The sequence below is a fragment of the Silene latifolia genome, chromosome 1, assembly GCF_048544455.1.
Source record: "Silene latifolia isolate original U9 population chromosome 1, ASM4854445v1, whole genome shotgun sequence".
Lineage (NCBI taxonomy): Eukaryota > Viridiplantae > Streptophyta > Magnoliopsida > Caryophyllales > Caryophyllaceae > Silene > Silene latifolia.
Genome location: NC_133526.1, coordinates 155429685 through 155439122, shown reverse-complemented (window position 1 = coordinate 155439122; position 9438 = coordinate 155429685). Strand labels below are relative to the sequence as shown.

Genomic DNA, 9438 nt, shown 5'->3' with positions numbered 1-9438 from the left:
ATCCTCTTAGACTTAGTAGCTCAGAGAAATAATATCTACAATGGAGTGGTTACCCTTAGATTGCTTCCCCTTTAGATTATTTCTGCTACTTAGATGAGGAAAGTGGCTATTTTTTTATAGATGCATCCATTACTTGTTTTGTGTGCTTAATGCTTGGATGTATCGCCATTTTGCCAAGCCCCACCTTTCCTTGTAAGAAGGCATCTTACCTCATAAATGTCTTGTTGTGAGTTGAAGGGGCGGAGTGAGACCCGCTAATTGTCTCACATCGACTGTATTATTAGATTAGTATAAATAAAGGTCTAGTTCTAGTCACCTCTTTACTCGGGACGAGTAAAGGTTCGATTTGGGGATGTTTTATGTGACTCTTAATTGCACACATTTAGTCCCCTAATTGAACCTATTTTGCATACTAATATAGCATTTCATGGCCATTTTATCCGTCAATTCCTTCCTATTTTGCTTTCCTAGTGCATTGTAAATGACTTGTAGGAAAGAAGATAATGAGGCGGAATTTCCGTCTCTCATGCATATTTAGAAGCTTGTTGACGATCTTGGACGGACTAGTATGAAGAGGAGGCAAGAATGATGACTAAGGATGTAGGAATAAAGAGTATATAGAAGGATCATAAGCTTAAAAGCAATGATGACGAGAAGGAAGCCATTATAAGAAGAAATTACTCGGAACCAAACCAAGAATTGCTTGTTTGGCTCTGAAAGTATGCTAGATGAAACGGTATCAAAAAATCAAGTGTTCTAGGCTTTGAATCACTCCAATAGGAGTCCGGATGAGGAAATGACGTCTGTTTTACAATCCGAGCTCAAATAGACAAGTTGTCCCAGGATCCGCGCGTCCCGAACTCAATCCGCACGTCCCGAGCTGCTTTGCCATTTCAGAAAATCCTGTAAGAAGATCCACGCATCCCAAGCTCAGGATGAGCATCCCAGACCTAGGATCCGCGCATTTCCCTCAGGACTTGCAAAGCTCTACTCAACACTTAGCATTCTTATTTACTAATCTACCCTTGCTTAACCTAATGATGTACCACTATGTGTACTCCATTTGTAATAACCAAAAGACCAAGCCCTCTTAGAGGAGGCAAAGTCCTCTTAGATTAGATTAGGAGTAGATTAGAATAGATTAATCTCAATCATTCCACATTAATCTTTCCTTAATTATTGTTCAAGTTTATTATTGAGTAATTGAAGATTATTGGGTTATTATTGGAGAATTGACAACTCTTCATCAATCAATCAAGTTTTCTTCTATTATTCTTTCCTTTCCAATTGTTCATCTTAAGTTTGGTATAATTCCTTTACTCTTTACTCTTTATTGCTTATTTCTTCACTCTTTTATCATGTTTATACTTGTTGTGATGATTGACACCATTGATGACATGTTTTCCATGATAATTAGTGAGTAGGTACTTAATTAGGAGTAGTGGGGGATTAGGGGAGCTAATCATGGGATAGATTTATGCTTAATGAGTTCATATGAATGCTTGCTTATTATTTTTCAACTTATGCACATATCATGTTTGATGAAATGCTAGACTATAAAACCTTGCATTTTTTTACCCATCTCTTATCTATTCAACAAGGCTTGTAAGATATAAATCAACTCAAACCTTGTTAGACCTTGCTTACAGTTGAAATAGGGAAAACCCAAGTCAACTTGTAGGTGTTGAAAAGTCTTAACCGACTCGGCTCCGAGACGTAAGTTTCCCTAGGAATTGGTTTATCTTGCATGTAGTTTAATAGGAAGAATTAAGTCGACTTGTAGGTGTTGTAAAGTCACAAATGACTCGGCTCCGGGACACAAATCTTCTTATGAATTATATAACATGAACTAACTTAATTCCAACAATAATAAATTGCTTGTATCTATATAACTCATTTATGCTATCTTACCATGGTTCCCCTATGATCCCATGACATCCTAGTATCCTTTATTATTTGTTTACATCTTTATTTGCTTTATTGCTTGCTTTACTTTGTTGCTTGAATTAGTTTAGAGCCAACTCCAACCCAAATCAATTGTGACAACCCTAAGCACAACTACAATTAGATTGAACAATTTGAGTACCCCCGTCCCGTGGATCGACCCCGACTTGCTTGCTATGCTAGTAGTGGGGTATAAATGTGTTTGATGGCGGATAACGACCCACTCCATCAAAATGGCGCCGTTGCCGGGGACGGTGTTGTGTATTTGGATCGTTCTTTTGTCTAGTTTTAGTTGTGCTTCTTCTTGAGGGATCTTGGTTCCTTGAGGATTTTATTTCTTGTACTTGTTCTATTTCATATGCTCAACATGTCTACATTCACTTTTTGACAATATGAAAATGAGTCATTTGATAAATATATTGCAAGATTTGAAGATTATATGACTCATGCTTAGCATCATGGTTTTACTCTTTCAAATTATGAAGCATGTTGTGTTGTTTATAATGGCATGAACCTTGAAACCCGCAACTTGGTATTTCACATGAGTGGTGATAGGATATGTGAGATGAGTTGTGAGGAATTTTGGGAATTTGTTGAGTTCATGACCACCCAATGTCTTAAGTAAATTGTACATGACATCTTTGAGAGTGCCAAGGAAGGTATGGAAGCGATAAAAACCACATTTCAAAAATTCATTGAGGAAAACTATGATGAAAATGAGATTTGTGAGAATGAGACACCTTCCTATAACCTTGAGCCTACCCACTATGTTCACAAATTTGCTCCTCCTTGGGAAGATGGAGTGATAGATGAAGAGAGTGATGATGACGAGGACTACATTATTGATTATGAAACCAATGCTTGGATGCCGTCACCTTACTCTTCTTGTGTAACAATGAACCCAACTTCCATGAAACTTGATGATTATAGGCAAAGTTAGAGTGAGATGGATGTGAGCTTGAGTGAAAACTCACCCTTTGAGGATGACATTTTAGAGGGAGACAATTGTGTTGAGCTTGGTGAGCCTGGTTACGACAACCCCTTTGATAATGGGCCTTGTTGGGATGAGGAATAGGATGAGGACATTTGGGAACCCCAAATAGACACCCTTGAAATCACCTTAGATGATAATGAGTGCACTTGCATTGAATGTGGTGATTTTGACTATTTGGAGGACAAGTTGAGTGAATTGCCAACCAACTACCCATTTCATGTTCCTACCATCCATCACATCTCTTATGATTTTTGTCATAATATTCTTGACATGCTTGTTCGGTCTTTTATTTGGGCATTTTTCAATTGCATAATCTTGTGTTGCTATGCATGCCTATTCATGTCCCACTCCCAAGAATTTGACCGACTTCTACGTGCTTTGAGTGCAAGTGATAATTTTCTATGAAATTGTTTATTGACAATATTTGGTTTGATAGAGTTCCTCAATAACCATTAACTTGTATATATGCATTTAGTGTAGATTTGTATTCATTTAATAAATTGCATGAGAGATGAAAGAGAGGGATCTCATATTTTGATTGAGCCTTTTGAAGGAAATTAATGAAAATGAGAAGATGGAAAATGTAAAGAAATGAAGAAAATGGAGATTTTGGGCTTGTACACATCTTTTCTATTATCAAAAAGGTGTTGGGTCAAAATCGCTTGAAATCCGTGCGTCCCGAGCCTAACCCGTGCATATTGAAGGCCAAGAAAAGAAAGAAACTTCCCTGCCCAAGGATCTGATCAATTTTCTGAGAAAATGAGCATTCCAGACTTCAACTCGAGCGGATCCATTTCAACCCGAGCGGGTTCAGCCTAAAGTTGCAAAAATTGTTCAGAATCCGGGCAGATCATCACCAACCCGCCCGTGTTGAGCTGTAAACTCTTTTATTCCTTCATTTCAGTCTGTGAATGTTACTCTACACTCCTAATCTCACCTGCCATCTTCATCTCCTATCATGATTGTAAGAACCCTTTCTTTCCCTATCTCTCATGTAAAGTTGCATTTATGTAGTTGCCTCATGATTAAACCCCTTTCTTTCTACATTAGCAATAGTGTTTAAAATCGGTTTGAGGAGGTTAAACCATGAAGCGACATACATATATCATATAGTTTAGGCTTGCATTTGTATTATATTACATATTGCATTTACATTAGTTAGTTCATATAGTATAATTTACATTGTAATATATCTCACATATCCATTAGTTAGTTGCATATAGTTAGCTCTTGCATTCATACATAGTCACTAATGACCAAACCTATTCCTTTCTACACTAAAAATAGTGCTTAAATCGGTTTGGGGAAGTTTGATCATAAGTGACCCAAGCATCTACGTATAACATGCATCATTTAGTGTAGTTTAGATTGCATTCATTTGTTATATATGTCATATAGAATTGCATTTAGTTAGAACATGCATTCATTCATATCATATCATAGCTTTTGTACTTCAATTTCCATTAAACTTTAAAAAAAAAAATCCAAAAACAAGTATTTATTTTTCATCCTTACTCCTACACGTACATTGAGGACAATGTCCAAAATAAAGTGGCGAATGGGAATTTATATTCTAAAAATGCATAAAAATTGAAAAAATTCGAAAATCTCAAAATCATGTTCTTTAATTTAGTAGTGTAGAATTGTATATACTTGTGTTTTTTGTTCTCTTCTCACATAGATACAACATTACATTTGAGGCATTAGCAAGAGAATATGAAGACCACTTGGTATGATCGTTCTAATCCCTATTTCCCTTCCATTTATTTTCATTATTCATATGAGAAGGATGGGCTTACATGTCAAGGAGGACGTGGTGTATTTTGTTGTTACGGTTTTTGTATCTATGTGTTGTTAGGAGTTGCATTTAGTTTATATGGCATTTTAGTTGATAGAAGCATATGCATTCGAGTTGTATATATGTTAGTTGCATCATGGCATGTAGTTGCATGGTTATAAAATTTTGTAAAAATGTCTATTTGGGAATCTTGACAAGTGTATATAAGGCCCTTGTAGATAATTTTTCTCCTTGAAACTTTGTTTGCTAGAATACCCTCAAGACACCCTAGGATGTATCATATTAGTATCTTTTGACCCATGGACTAAGGCCTAGTCAAGAGTACCTTGTGGTGTGATAACTCCTTGGCTACCGTTTATTCCAAGGTGACCTTTGAAGCCATGCAACCGTTCTTTAATTTCTATCAACAATTTTTGTCAACAAAAAGGGAATGGGCACAAAAATCACCAAATTGAGTTCAAGTTATCAATGTCAAAAGTTTGCAAATTGCATCAATGAAAAGAGGAGCAAAAATAGACTCATATGCTTCAATAAAAGTACTCTTGCTACAAAATGGGGTTACTTTGAAAATGTTCAAAAAAAAATGCAAATATTGAAAATTTTGCCAAGTATAAAAAATGCTAAACATCAAAGAAATGGCAAAGAAATGTTCTCAAAAGTCAAATACCACAAGAAATTGGGGGGAATAACAAAACAAAAGCAAACTACAAATGTGAAACTCATTCACTTTGAATCCCATTTTATCCATTGATCTTATTTGGATCCATGCATTTTCCTCGGGAATAACATTTTCTCAAGTTTTCTTAGGGTCTTAATAGTCATTTAAGCCCTTAGTAACCCTTATCCTTGTACCTAATCTTTAGTATAAATACCCTTTTGTACTACCTAGATTAGCATCAATTCTTAATCAATTCTTAATCAACTCTTAATCAATTCTTAATTCAATATTAATACTCTCTTATATTAGTCTTAATGTAGTTGTAATACAATTCTCAACATTAATCACATCTTAATCTTTCCTTAATTTCTCTATTGTTCTTCCTTTTATTTGGAAAATTAGAAGATTATTTGGGTTTATTTGGAGGATTGACAACCTTCCATCAATCATCAAGTACTTCTATTATTCTTTGCTTTATTATTTTGGATCATCTTCATAGGTATAATTCCCTCTTAATCTTGTTTAAATATTGTTAATCACTTTCATTTATTCATCATGTTTTACTTTGTTAGTATGATTGACAACCTTATTAGTATGCTAAACTTGATCATGAGTGAGTAGTTCTTTAGCTAGGGTTAATAGGGAATTAGGGGAAACAAACATGGGGATTGATCTATACTTAATCTAATATGTTTTCATAATTAATTTGCTTGCTTGTTGTGATTTCAACCTATGCACATGTTATGTTTGATGAAATGCGAGCCTATAAATCCTTGCATTTTTTACGCATCTCTTATCTCTTCAATAAGGCTTGTAAGATATAAACTAATTCGAGCCTCATTAGACCATGCATAGAGTTGAATAGGAAGGATTAAGTCGACTTGTAGGTGTTGTACAGTCTAGACGACTCGGCTCCGGGACCCAAACCTTCTTAGGGATTATAAGATTTACACTAACTCGATCCCATCACAACAATAAGTACTTGCATCTAATTGAGAACATGTTTGTATGATCAACTCTTTAATCATTTGTTTACAAACCTCTTTAATCGCTTGTTTTGTTTTCATTACTTTACTTTCATTTTGTTGATTAGTTTAGATTACATATCATCTGAACCTAAATTGTGACACCCTAAGACATAGCTATTTGCAATTGAGAATCCTACATCAATACCCATCCCTTAGGATCCGACCTTTACTTACCTCTTTACTAAGAGTAGTTTGTGAAGTTATAAATATTGTTTTGGTCGGTAGCTTTTGACGATGAGTTTGAACCGGACCAAAAATGGCGCCGTTGCCGGGGACGGTGTTAAATTGATTTGATTTTCATTAATTGTTTTTAGTTATGTCTTTTTTACCTTGGGGAAGTCAATCTCCTCAAGGTTGTTCTAATTGTTTTCGAGTTGTTTGATATTTTGTATGACTAGGAGATCACAAGGTAATCCATTACCTATTGATCTGGAAATTGAAAGGACCTTAACCAACAATAGAAGAATTGCTAGAGGAACTTCAAGAGTTGTAGGTATTAGAGAGATTGTGGACATTCAACCAAATAACATTGAGTTCACCAACCCTTTTACGAGAGAAGGAGAGGATAACCCAATACAAAACCCACCACAAAATCAACCCACAATGCCTAATTTTTCATCACATTCCGTACCAACCGAGGAAAACCTAACAATGTTACTCCTACACCACCACATTTCACTGGTAATTTCATTGCCAAATCCGCATTCATATAATTAGTTGAGAGAAGTCAATTTGGAGGGATGCCTATTGAAGACCCTCATTCACATATGGAGACTTTTTGTGACTATTGTGATGTGATTTCTCAAACCGGAGTTTCTTAAGACCAAATCCGATGGGTATTGTTTCCTTTTTCTTTGATCGGTACCGCAAAACAATGGTTGAAGAGCCTAGACAAGGCTACCCTTGTTACTGATTCATGGAAGAAGTTAGTACTTGCTTTCTACAAGAAATTCTATCCTCCGGAGAAGACTAACATGTTGAGAGCCCAAATCATCGGGTTCAAGCAAAGAGATGAAGAATCATTGTATGAAGCATGGGAGAGATTTAAGGACACTTGTTGTTCTTGTCCACATCATGGACTTAGCGAGTGGTTCCTTGTGCAACAATTTTAGAACGGTTTATATGAAGACTCCCGCAACATTCTCAATATGGGATCCAATGGAGTGTTCACCGAAGTTGATAACAATCAAACATGGGCCAAAATCGAAGAGATGGCGGTCATAATTCCCAATATAGTAGGCCTCGAAAGGCCACTATAGGAGGAAAGCATGAGGTAGATTCCATCACACAATTGGGTGCTCAACTAAGTGCTCATATGGACACCATCAATTTGAAGTTTGAGAAGGCCATGGCTAAGCTTGATGAAGCTTCCAAATCACCCAAACAACATGTTAATGCTATGGTGGCATCATCCTCAATTCCAAGTGGAGTATGTGAAAGTTGTGGAACTTTGGGACATGACCAAAGTGAATGTAGGGGAACAAATCAACAAGTGAATGCCTTCCAAGCATACAAGAGTGGCACCCCTTATTCCAACTATTACAATGAGAATACCAAATTCCATCCAAATCATTCATACAAAAGCCAAAATGTTCAAAACCCTCAACCAACATACACCCCACCTCCAATGAGAAATAAAGCTCAAAGACCCTTTTACAACCAAAGCCAAGGTTATCAAAATCAACATTCTTATAACCAATCCAATGACCAAAGCTTTGATGTTCAAAAAGCGGTCCTCCAAATGCAAAAGAACCAACAAGAATTTTTCACCCAAATACAAAAAGATAGCCAAGCCAAAGATATCACCATCAACAACATACTAGCTCACACCAAGATGTTTGAAAATCAAATGTCTCAATTAACATCTTCTAGCTCTCAAAGACAAAAGAGGCAATTACCACCTCAAAGTAATCCCCCAAGACATGAGTCGCTTAGTGCCATCCATTTGAGGAGTGGTACAAGATATGGAGGGCTAAAGAAGCCAATTGATGAAGATGTTGTGGATATTAGTGACAAGCAAAGAGTTGTGGAGAAATCTAAGGAAGAAGAACCCACCACCAATGAAGTTTCAAAGAAGAAGAATGAAGAGAAGGCTAAGGAAAAAGAGCTTATTGTGATTAGACTTCCATTCCCAAGTCGTCAAGCTAAGCCTAAGTTTGCTGAACAACTTAGAAAGTTCATGGAAATTGTGAAGAACTTAGAAATATCAATCTCATTCACGGAATTGATCAATCATGTTCCGGCTTATGCGAAATACATGAAAGATATTCTTACCAAGAAGAAATCCATCCGGAAGCTAGAGACTATTGCCTTTACTAAAGTGAGTAGTGCTATTCTTCAAGGAAGTTCCCCTCCAAAACTCAAAGATTCGGGAAGTTTCTCGATTCCATGCACCATTGGCGATACTACAATCAACAAAGCATTATGTGACCTTGGAGCAAGTGTAAGTGTCATGCCATACTCGGTATGCAAGAGGCTGGGAATGGGAGAACTCAAATGCACTAACATTACTCTTCAAATGGCAGATCGATCAACAAAGATACCTTTAGAGGTATGGGAGGATGTGCCCATGAGAATTGGCAAGTTCTTCATCCAGGTAAACTTTGTTATTGTAGACATGGAGGAGGATTCCAACATTCCTATCATCTTAGGAAGACCTTTCTTGCACACTGCGGTAGCGGTAATTGATATGAAACATGGAGAGCTCACACTTGAAGTGGGGGATGAGATAATCACTTTTAATCTTGACAAAACAATGAGAGCTCCCCGACTATATGAGCCATGTTTCAAGATCGATCACTATAGCCGAGAAAGTGATAGGAAGAAATTAGCATCTCAATGCAAAGACCAAGCTATGGGTAAAGAATCACCACCCATAAGGAAGAAGAAAGTGGATAACCATCAAGTTGCTCTATCCGGAGAGCAAGAAAATTCCAACAATGAGAGCTTGAATAGCTCACCACCAATCATGACAAGCAATGAAGAAGGCCTCATTGGCCATGACAACAAAGAAGGA

At 36.7% G+C, this 9438-nt stretch overlaps 1 non-coding gene across 1 annotated transcript; it reads right to left on the bottom strand.

Moving 5' to 3' along the window:
• Positions 1-7396: 7396 nt before the first annotated feature.
• Positions 7397-7503, bottom strand: LOC141621294 (small nucleolar RNA R71). The gene has a single exon (XR_012532201.1). It is a non-coding gene; the product is annotated as a small nucleolar RNA R71 (small nucleolar RNA).
• Positions 7504-9438: the final 1935 nt, after the last annotated feature.